The sequence below is a fragment of the Urocitellus parryii genome, chromosome 11 (genome assembly GCF_045843805.1).
Source record: "Urocitellus parryii isolate mUroPar1 chromosome 11, mUroPar1.hap1, whole genome shotgun sequence".
Lineage (NCBI taxonomy): Eukaryota > Metazoa > Chordata > Mammalia > Rodentia > Sciuridae > Urocitellus > Urocitellus parryii.
In genome coordinates this window covers 81,749,729-81,761,823 of record NC_135541.1, presented here as the reverse complement: position 1 = coordinate 81,761,823, position 12,095 = coordinate 81,749,729, and positions in this window count along the sequence as shown.

Sequence of the window (12,095 nt, the reverse complement as noted above, 5' to 3'; positions counted from 1 at the left end):
ATCTCCTCAATCACTGATACAACATGCTTATTGATAGGCTTTTAAGCCTTAAAAGCATGTGGTAACAAGCACTTGTATTTCCATTTCTTTTCTTTCATGGAGGAAAAAAAAAAGATGGATAAAATGTCAGTTTATGGTGGGTCCCATGCACAAACTAAACACCTCACACCTTATCTAAGTCTGCAGCTGGGAAAAGGGTATAAGAGTTCAGTTTCACTCCGGAAGTTTCCACTATGACTTAACCTCTCCAGAGCCTTAATTTCTGTGTCTGAATTCCCTCCATTGCTAGATGCCTGTAGGCTATGGTACTTGTTCCTCATTCTTCCCTAAATAAAACTCATTAGTGGTAATTAAGGGGTGGAGATGAGGAAGTAGTTTATATAGCCCAGTTCCTACTACTTTTATTGGGTGCTAAAGTTTATGAACACATGGAAATGGACTTTATATACTTATATAGCATACCTAAGAATTTCAAAATCCACATTTAGGAAAAAAAAAAGTCTGAAAAACCGCGAAGTAGCATGGATTTTAAAAATTCTTATTACTATTAAAACTGAACCAAGAAAACGTCTTACTGTGTTCCATAATATTGGAGTAATTATGAAACAGGCTGATAGAGAAGGTTTCTGGACCTAAACCCAGACCTTATTCATTACCATGGGTACATTATTTAAGCTCACTAAAATAAGGAAAATACAATCCCAGCTAGAAAAGTGTAGTCAATTTAAACATGTGGAGGGATTAACTGACTTGGCATATTTACAACTAGTGAAAGTTCCTTTCTTTTCTTTTTTAACTTTTTATTTATTTATTTTTTTAAGATCACCCAAAATTGAAAGTTGTGAATTTGGGAAAATGGCTTGTAATGAAGTGTGAGTCATGTTGTCCAATTCATTCCACTGATATTTCCCTCCTTATCTCTATGGCAAATAAAATATTTGCATTTCTATTATTTTTAGAGATTAAGTAAGACTTGTGTGCTGTTTATGAGTTATAGTGCTTTTTGCCTTTTTAATGCCAGTTCTTAAGTGTTACAAACCCTTCAGAACATAGCTTCAGGGCAATTCAAAGGACTAAAGGTATGGTTTTTGCATATTAGTAGCTTTTATATGCTAATAGAAAAGTGCAGAAGTTGTGTTCTTAAGTACTCTAGCATTTTATTTATTGTAACTTGCATTCTCTTTTCTTCATTGCATATTAAAGTATTTAAGTCTAAAAATAAAAATAAAAGAAATATCTGGAAAAAGCAAAATCTTAGAAACAAATGGTAGATAAATTGTTTACACTTGATTCTGAGGGGTGGGAGGGAGGGAGGTATAGAATGACTACTAATGAGTACAAGCTTTCTTTTGGAGGTAACAAAAATGTTCTAAAACTGATTATAGTGATTTCACATACTGAATATACTAAAAACCATTAAAAATATCTTTTAAATAGATAAATTGAGTATTATGTGAATTATATCAAAAAAGTTGTTTTAAAAAACAAGTGTTTTCTGATTAATTCCCATCATGCACAATCTAATTCCTTGGACAAGTGCATTCTTTTATTTAACAAATACCTATTGAATATCTACTAGATACTATTTCAGGAATTAAACTACTTATTATTTTTTGCTTTTTTCAATACTATGAAATTATTTTTCTTGGTGTTTATTCTCTTACCTGTACAATGTATAAAGATTTTATTATTCTGATTTATCTTGATTTCCATAATCTGTATAGAGGCTTTTTTTTATTAAATTTAGTTTTTTAGGATCAGATTATGTATCTAAATTCTATTAGAAATTTTTAACTTGTATGGCAGTTTATACTCAAGAGCAAATGTTATCATGTGTCATGTTAGCCAGTGAGTTTTATGTTTATTATTCCTACCAATATATCCATTATGGATTGAATAAAAGAATTACTTTTTTTCTTAGGTGATTCTGAATATTGTCCTCCAGCCTCTGTCTTAGGGTTTAGGGAACAAAGTTCTTCAAGGTTGACATTTCCCACTTTTGACGGATTTGCTAAGACATGGACAGAACCATGAAGGAATGTTGAAAACATAGTGTCCAGCAAGAGAGCAGAGAATGTTTTGGGATATAGTGAGGGACAAGAATGCAAAGTGTATTGAGTGTTAGATTTTGTGTGGATGCCAACATAAAAATTGGGCTTACTTCTGGTAGGTGCAGGACAGGCTGAGTAAGCTGTCTGCAGGGCATGCGAAACAAAGTTAGCTGCAGGATGACCTGGCCTCTCAAACCCTCTGTCTGGTTCTTTATCACCTGTTTACTTCAAGCCCAAATGCCCAAGCCCCCGCTCAAGGCTGAACACTCAGCCCACCACTCAAGGCCGAACACTTATCCCCCTTGCGCTAACAAGGCAGCTTGCAGACCCAGAGACCCCATTAGATTTGGGATATAAAAATTCCCTCCTGCTGGGCCCCTCTCTGTCTCTTGCTATCTCTCTTGATTTCTCTCTCTCTCTCTCTCTCTCTCTCTCTCTCTCTCTCTCTCCTCTTTCTTTCTTTTCTCCTCTGTTGCACTGCTGTAATAAAGATCTCTTGGTTGATCTGAGTGTTGTTGTCACTTTCCTTTCATTGGTGTCGAATCCCCGGAGAGGGTTAAAAGCCCCTTTTGGGTCCCTCTTCCTTCAGAAGTGCCACTCACTGGACAGCCTGAACCCATTTTCTCGACCACCAGAACTCCATCCACCACCAGCCTTCGACTGGTGAGTTTCCCCTTCCTGGAGTCCTAAAGCCAATGGTAGTGGGAGGAGGATTTGACCATTGACAATCCAGCAAACCTCTTTGCCCACCTGTGGGGAGGAAAACACCCCACCACAGACTTTAAGGCCACAGTGGCCCTCAGGGACTCTTTCCTTGGGCAGATTAGACTCTTTGGTTCAAAATTATTCCCCTTCCCAGCTGGTAGTTTACCAGCATAGGCTTTGTAAGTCTCCCTCAAAGGACTGTGTAACCTCCAGGGACCCATAACAGAGAACCAAACATCACACTCCACCCATACCTTCACAGTTTCAGTGGCTCTCATAAAGTCCTAGTCCTCACCTTCAAGACTCGGGTACTAGAGAGATGCTTACTCTCCCCTTCCTCTCTCTTCCCCTGTCTCTCTCTTTCCCCTCTTTATGGCCATGGGATTATCTGGCCTCTTCAGAAGGGGTCCCAAAAAGCCTTGGCCAAGGTCTCCCTGGGCTCTGGCTCCATCCAGGAGGAGAGCTTCGACTGTTAGGATTTGGTGATGACCAATCTCTGCAGCTTCAACGTGCCACTAAGGCACTCCTAATTTTTGGCTCTAGTGGGGATGCCCCTTTTGCCAATAAATCAGTTTCCTCCTCCTCTCTTATACTATCTTTGTGTCTCCTTCCCTCTCCCTTATACAATGTTTGTGTCTCCTTCCTTCACCCCTATTCTACTTTGCGTCCTCTTCCCTTCTCCTTATACTACGTTTGTGACATGGGTAATGTGTCCTCTCTGCTGGTCGACTGTATCCTACAATGCCTCTTGGATAACCTCAAAACCCTCTCCTTGACACCAGACATCAAACCCAAAAAATTTATCAAATATAGCACCCAGCCCTGGCCCACTTATCCCTTAAACAACCAAAGCAGATAGCTCCCTTTTGGGTCCCTGGATCCCTCCATTCTAAGGGATCTCTAAATTATTGTGAGCATTCAAAAAAATAGTTACAGATCACTTTCTTCTTGCTCCGTTCCAATTATGCTCTCTGCACCTCTTGCAAACATCTACAAATTCTTCCAGCTTACAAATCAACTCCCCCAACCATCTGTCCCCAACTTTCTCCTCCTCCGCACTCATCCACTACTTTTGACCCTGCTAATGAACCTCCATCCTATAGCCTAGCTTGAGTAAGTCCTCACCCTCAGCCATCTGCCCCAGGCTCTCTGCCTTCACTCCCACCTCAGTAACCTGCTTTCTCCCCTCCAAATACTAGATAAAAAATGTACATCACCACCCTTCCTCAGACTCTTGGCCCCTTGCTGAGGTAGCAGTTACTGAAGGAATCCCTCCACTCACTCACTCCTCTCTTCTCCTGTCAGTGCCCACACTCAGTCCCACCAGGTCCTCTTACCAGCTAACCCAAAGCTCAAACCAGCTGAGGAGAGACCTCAGACCTCTGTTCAAGATCTGGTGAAAGTGGCCTTTAAAGTTGCTTTGTCGTCATTAAAAACAGGTTACTAAGAATTAAAGTCCCTTACAGGCTTTTTGAGATATTCACTCCCGTCTTCCCCTCTGCTCTACCTGTTCTACTGCTCAAGTTTTCCTTGCTAGGGGAAATCCCAAACCCCTTTCCAATTATTCTTTTACATCTTCTTCTTCATTCTTAGATCCACCAGAGCTGCTCTCAGCCCTGCCTTCCCATCTTCCTCCTCCCTACCCAGGCCCACAGAAAAGTCTTAACTGACCTTCTCCAGCAATATTCATCATGGCTGATTTTAGGACTTTCAGCAAAAGAATCTCTACAAAAGAGTTCAGTGTAGATAAACTTCCTATTTTCATGTTGCCCTGTTTTACTTGGCTACTGTCTGGGAAAAATCAGCACTCCAGGTGCTGGACACCCCCTTACTAGTTTTTCACAAGTGCTGACTACATTTCTAAGATAAGGGAGTTACTACCTGTGCTCCATGGTAACAGCTGGCAGGGGGAGGAAAGAAAGGGAAGAAAAAGCTCTCCCCTTCCCAGGTGTCCTTGAAGGGTTAACTTTCCCAGAACAGAAAAGAAAAAAAAAAAACTGCTTTTTTGAACTTCTGCAGACTGTGAACTTCTGAGCTCCTTCCCTTATATGATGGGTGCAACATTCTGAAACTACCTAAACTTGGAGTTCAGGGGATTAATTGATTACAGCAGAAGCTCTGCAACCAAATAAAACTGTTTCCCTATCTTCACTGCTATCTTAGGTGCCTTGCCTTGTTCATCCCTAGAACAATATAATTATATACATTTAAACATTGTTTATGTTTTCATGAAATGGTAAACAGATGTGATTAATTGTGTACTGCTAATAACAAAATATCTCTTATTAAATTGGAATAATTTGCCTAAATTCAGAAATTTACAAGTATTATTTCAAAGTGTGAATAAAGAAAGAGTTTACAGATGGGAAAGAGAAATTAAAAGGTTCTAAGTATGGATTTAATAGAAGGAAAATGTGTTTATGGATAAGAGAGTCTATTAAGTAAATAAGAGGGTTTAAGCAAATGATAAAGAAGGTCTGTGTACATTGGCTATATAAGTTTAAGCAAGTGATAAAGAAAGTCTACGTACATTGGTTATGTATGTAAGTTTTTTGAGCAAGTAATCTTGAAGGAATTCAGGATCATACAACTATGGATAAACAACAACTGTTATTTTGCAATATTGTAATATGTTATTTCTTTAAGAGCTTAACTTGATTAATATGAAAGCATCAATGTAATTGTGGTACTATTACTCTTCTTTGTATATTAAACGTGTTCATATTTTCCAGGTATATAAGTCTTTAAGATAGGAGCTTTAAAAAATTATATCAATCTGATGTTCTCCAAAAGGTTGAATGGTAATTTTAGGCTTATAAAAATAACATATTGGAGATGTATTTATATCATTTAATGTTCTATAACTGGACCTGTTATGAATAAGATTATTATAAAGCTCTATACATTGGGTACAATTTAAATGTAATATCATATTGTGTTAGCTAATATTCATGTGACATCAAGCAACAATATATGTAAACTTTATAAAATAATATATTTAAAAAAAAGATTAACTTCAATACTAGAACACTTTACCTAAGATTTATAAAGAGCCCTGGCTTACCTGAGATAAGGCTATGCCTTCCATCTTACTTCATGTCAGAATGACTCCAAAGTAGGCCAAACTTCAGCTAAAGCCCAATACTCTTAATTTAAGGTGAAACTAACATTGCTGGATGTTTATGATCAAGACTTAAACTTAAATTAAAATGGCCAAGAAAACCAATATTTGGCTCTTGCCCTCTGAGTCAGTCTGAAATCTAGGGAACAGGGAATTTTTCTAAAGCGATTTGCACCTCTGGGTCACATAACCTCCTCATCAGGGAGACTATTGAGACCACTGGAGAATGAAAAGCCAATCAGTGCATTTGCTATGAAGAGGAGGTTCATTAGAGACAAGAGACATCCCTGATGCTTCCAAAGGAAGCCACATGGTCAAGCAAGACCTGGACCAATCCTAGCGCAAATGGCACTACCAGAACTAAGCAGCTGTTCTCAAGTTCCCCCACGAGTGACCCCTATGGGAACTCAGCTGACTCTTCACAATAAATAGAAACAAACTCAATTTTGTCCAGCTTGATCTTAAACACCTACCAAACAGTTAAGCCAAAACGCAGACATTCCTAGGAGTAATGAAGGACAAGAACAGCTAGAAAAGAGGAGACAGCAACCCGGCCAACAGTCTCCATGGGGAATGTTCAGTCAAATATGGCGTTGGCTCCTCCCCCTCGCAGGACCTCTATTAGTTCTCTTTATGTTTCTCCTAATAGGACCATGACTGTTGAATTGCCTACAGAAGTTCCTGCAAGATCAGATACATAAATTCACCAACCAGTCAGTAAATCAACTACCAGCCCCTGATGCCCAAGACAGAGACCTGGGACTCATGACCAACTCCTCTAACTCCAGAGACTCTGTGCCTATCTAAAACTCTCTCTAACCCCTTTTTCCAGTTTTCACAACCCCTCTTTCACATCCTAGGAATGAGAACTACTGTGCAGCAGGTCCACTCTGCTTGTTCAGTGTGCTCTACATTATCCCCACAAGGAAGCAACAAACCTAAACTCCCCACACATCAGATGAGGAGCAACTAGCCATGCAAAGACTGGTAGATCAACTTCACTCACATTCCTAGGCACAAATAGCTTCACTACCTACTTACTTTGGTTGATACTTTTTCAGGTTGGATAGATGCCTTCCCTGCATCCAGGGAAATTGCTGACACTTGACTCCATCCTCATTGAGGGGACCATTCCCAGGTTAAGACTTCCCACCTCCATCCAGTCAGACAACAGTCCCGCCTTCACTTCTCAAGTTTTTCAACTAGTCTCCAAAGGCCTCAACATCACTTAGAGGCTCCACATCCCCCACCAACCCCAGTACTTGGGTAAGGTTGAGAGGCCTAAGAGCATTCTCAATGATCATCTCACTACACTTGCTTGAACTCAGGCTCTTCTGGCCCAATTTCCTACTGTTGGCCCTCACCTGAATTCAGATAGCCCCAAGAGCCCCCTCAGGCCTTAGCCCCTTTGAGCAACTATATGGGTGCCCTTTCTTAACCACTCAAAGCTTTCCAATCACTCCTCCTCCCCTTGTGTCCTACGTGTCCTATCTCACACTTCTATGCAAACTCCTAAGGGAACATGCAGACCAGTGCCTTCCTGTGCCATTCATTGCCTCAATCCCAACACAACCACAAACTGAGTTGGACCTTCTTCAACTGGGTGACTCAGTCTTACTTCAGGAACTGCATTCTCCATCATTGGAGCCTTAATGGATGGGACCCCTTACTGTCATACTTACTACCCCAATGGTGACCAAGCTTTTGGGCCACTCCCCCTCGTACCATGTCTCCCACCTTAAAAGGCACCTTTCCAAATGTCCAGTCCTGGACTTCCACCATACCCACCAAACTCAAAATTTCTCACCAACCCTCTTCTTCTTTTACTAATCATTATTATCTCTCAAGTTTTTATCTCAAACCACAGATGCTGCTTCTACAACAAAGCCACCAGGATGACACCACCCACTCTCACTTTATGTGTCAAGGCAATTGCTCTTCCACTGGCTGCAATCAGGCTGTCACCATTAACATTACTGGATTCAATCAAGCCACTTCAATACTTCCTAGAGTCCCTACAACAAGACCAATGACTGACACCAAAGATTTCCTCCGATCCGAAATGGTTTGATGCCATTGACAACCTATGGCTTCAAGGAACTTTTATGGACTTTACCCCTACCAAAGTAGTTATCTGTAGCCACTGAGTGTTATATTTTGTTGAGAGCCACGGCCTAGTCAGAATGGCCCCTGGCATTTTGCCAGAAGTATTGGTTGAGAGGCAAGCCATTAAGATGATGCTGGATTGAAACAGGTTGTGTATTCAATTGTATATAGACCCCTGCTGTCCGCCTGGGAAACCTGCTACTTTGAAGTTCTCCTGGGGATTCCTGGGGAGTTCGCCTTGTTTGGTAAAGTTCTGGTGGTGGGAGTTCCGGTTGGTGTGTGGTGTGCCTAGAAGGGCCGTGTGGGTGGCGTTCTGTTCTCAGGAGTTCGGAAAATAAATAAAGTTTGTTCCTGCTTGAGTAGCTGGTGATTTGTGCCCAGCCAGACTGCAGCAATTTTTGGTTGCCCTGGTATTCTCAGACCTGTCCCCGACCCCAACATTCCTCCACTTCCCCTTCTAGGCCCAACTCCGCCCACCATTAAGCAGGAAGTAGCCAGAGGACTTTACACCATCCCCCATGTCACTTAGAAAAGCAAAAAGGGAGGAATGTTAGGTGCAGTACAGGCTGAGTAAGCTGTCTGCAGGGCATGCCAAACAAAGGTAGCTGCAGGATGACCTTGTCTCTCAAACCCTCTGTCTGGTTATTTATCACCTGTTTGCTTCAAGCACAAATGCCCAAGCAACCCCCCCCCTCAAGGCTGAGCACTTTGCCCCCCTGCTCAAGGCTGAACACTCAGCCTGCCACTCAAGGCTGAACACTTAACCCCCTTGTGCCAACAAGGCAGCTTGCAGACCCAGAGACCCCATTAGATTCTGGCTATAAAAACTCCCTACTGCCGGGCCCCCTCTCTCTCTCTCTCTTGCTCTCTCTTGCTTTCTCTCTCTCTCTCTTGTGTTCTCTCTCTCGCTCTCTCTCCCTCTCTCTCTCTTTCTCTGTCTCTCTCTTTCTCTGTCTCTTCTCTTTCTCTCTTTTCTCCTCTCTTTCACTGCTGTAATAAAGATCTCTTGGTTGCTCTGAGTGTTGTGGTCACTTTTCTTTCAACTCTGTAGCCAATATGAACTTTTAAATTTTTTTTAGATGTAGATAGACACAATACCTCAATTTAACTTATTTACTTATCTGTTGTGCTGAGGATCCTAACCCAGTACCTTACACATGCTAGGCAAGCACTCTCTAACATTGAGCCATAATCCCATCCCAGCAATATGATGTTGAACTCACTTTTTACGGAGTTTAAAATTATAACAAGATCAGTATAGAAAATTTGAAAAATGCATAAAATTACCAAGAAGGAAAAATGTTACCCATCAGTGGTTATCACTATTAACATTTTGGAGTATAGCTTTCTAGTTTCCTCTGATTCATTTCTTTACATAGTTGAAACTAAATTGCATACACGTATTTTAACTTGTTTTGTTTAACACTGACATTATAAAATAAGCATTTTCCATGTTGTTAAGAACTTTAGCATATGTTATTTTAATAGTGCCGTACATAATATTCTTTCAGGATTGCAGTGTAATTAAGGATTGTTCATTTTAGATATCCCTATTGTTTACAATTTACTGCCTTTATTTTTTATACATATTTCTTTTGGATCTCTGAATGTAAGGTGCAAGTAAAGTGTATGAAGGTATGTATATGGTTGAGGGATAGCAACTAAAACAATACCCAAGGGCCAGAGGATGGAATTTTGGTAGAAAGAGACCTGTTTCAGGAAAATGAGGGGCATGATACACGAATAAAAATATGAAAAATAAAATGGCTCTGGAACTGTGTGGATACATGGGGTGGGGTTAGAGGTGCTGCTTTTATTTGACAATATATTATCGATCTCTGAAGCAGACCTTTCATTGAGTCCTAGGAGAAAAACCAGGTTTCCAGGACTCAGTGAGTGAGCAAGTGGTGAAGCTCAGAAGCATGGAGTGTAACTGTATTTTTGGGAGGTTTGTTGATGAAGAGAAGGAGAAAAATGGAATGAGGTAAAAGGGAGAAAACAAGAACAAGTAGCATTTTTATTTTATGTGCTTATTTATAAAGTTAGAGACTGGAAAATTGTTAGGGCCAAGGTATAGCATAAGAGAAAAAAGGGGGTTGGGATTGTGTCTCAGCGGTAGCGCACTTGCCTGGAATGTGTGAGGCACTGGGTTTGATTCTCAGTATCACACATAAATAAATAAATAAATAAATAAATAAATAAATAAATAAATAAAGGACAATTAATAACTAAAAGAGAGAGAGAGAGAGAGAGAGAGAATAGGGATATGAGTATTAAAAACAAACTAAAGATTGGAAGTCCATCTGCTGTTTTACATTTTTTTCTTTTTTGTCTTAACCCTGGTAGTTAGTTTCAGAAGAAGCTTTCAGACTCCTCATAATCATTTGGTATTTCCATGCATTGTGGCTTAGAATCTGACCTACACTCAAGACCTATTTTAGCCTAATGAAATGAGGAACTACACATATTGTTGATTTTAGACTTTGCATGTTTGTTTTTGTTTCATATGTGTCATAGTAGCATAGCATTAGAATAAGCTCATTTAGTAACATTCTCTCTGAAATTTTATATATTTAAATATATAAAATATATAAAATTATATAAAATTTTATATATTTCCTTGACCACAGACTGCAACCACATTTCAATGGTAGTTTCTGGGAATTCTCTAGTGCTGATATCTAAACAAATTATTAACATTTTATCTCCTATTGTTAATCTTTTTTGACCTCTTCAGGTTCCCAGTATGTTTTTTATTTTTAAAATATCACCTTTATGTCTCATCTGTGCATTTTGGTCATTCCTTATTGTTAATAAATGACTTCTAGCAAGCTCACCTGACTATCTTTCTTGGACTGTTCTTGTCAAATAAAGACAGCAGCTCTAACACCACCCAATGTATCCACAAAGTGCCAGAGCCATTTTATTTTCCATACAAAAGATTGTTCATAGAGCTTGCAAAAGAAGGTAATTGGTCCTAAAATTTTGCTTTAGACTAAATAAAGAGTCTTTTATAAGCAACTGTAAATGAGCCACTATAAATGACACAATTTCTACTAATGGAAAAATAATCATCAGGTTAATAATACAGATAATATGTATTTGCAATTAAATAAGTTAAGAATTGTAAATTCATTATACTAATAAAGTGCCAGGCTTCCTTCAGCAACCAGGAACTCAGTAATAACTGCAACATTAGCACTTAGCATTTCCTCATTTGTGAAAACTAATATATCAGCTCGTAACAAGTCAAAATAAATTTGAAAACTCTTTTTGCTACTCTAACTGTATAAAACCTAGCTGCTATATAACTCTCTGCTGTATTATATTGCCTTCAAAGAAACATCTGTTTAGCATTCAAAATAATTAAGAAGATGTTTTAATTTTTTTTTTTTTCAGTTTCTCTAACTCAGCTACCTGTTCATTCTAGGTTTTCTTGATGTGAGAGGTGGTGTCAGACAGGTCAAGTAATGCAATGTAATGCATAAATATGAAGCTTATTTGTACCAATTGTGATCATTATCAGCAGGAAATTCCACAGTAAAACTGTTCCATCATTGCACCAGAAACAATGCAACTCCAAGAAGAAAATATAGGATCAACATTTCAGCATACAGGCATAGAAAATGACTTTCTCAATAGGACCCCAAAAGCTCAAGAAATAATGTTAAGAGTTAATAAATGAGATGGCACCAAATTAAAAGGCTTCTGCACAGCAAAGGCAATAATTAAGAATGGAAAGAGAGAACTTAAAGAATGGGAGAAAATCTTTGCCTAGCTACTGTATTGAGAGAGGTTTAATATCTAGAATATATAAAGAACTCAAAAAAAAAAATCAAATGACCCAATTAATAAATAGAAACATACAAATGTATTAAACAGACACTTCTTAAAACAAAAAATACAAATGGCCACAAATATATGAAAAAATGTTCAACATCATTAGCAATTAGGGAAATGCAAATCTCACAACAGTCAAAATGGCAGTCATTAAGAATACAAATAATAATAAATGCTGTAGAGGATGTGAAGAGAAAGGGAGACTTTTACACTGTTGGTGGGATTGTACATTAGTACAACCACTATGGAAATCAGTATGGAGGTTCCTTAAA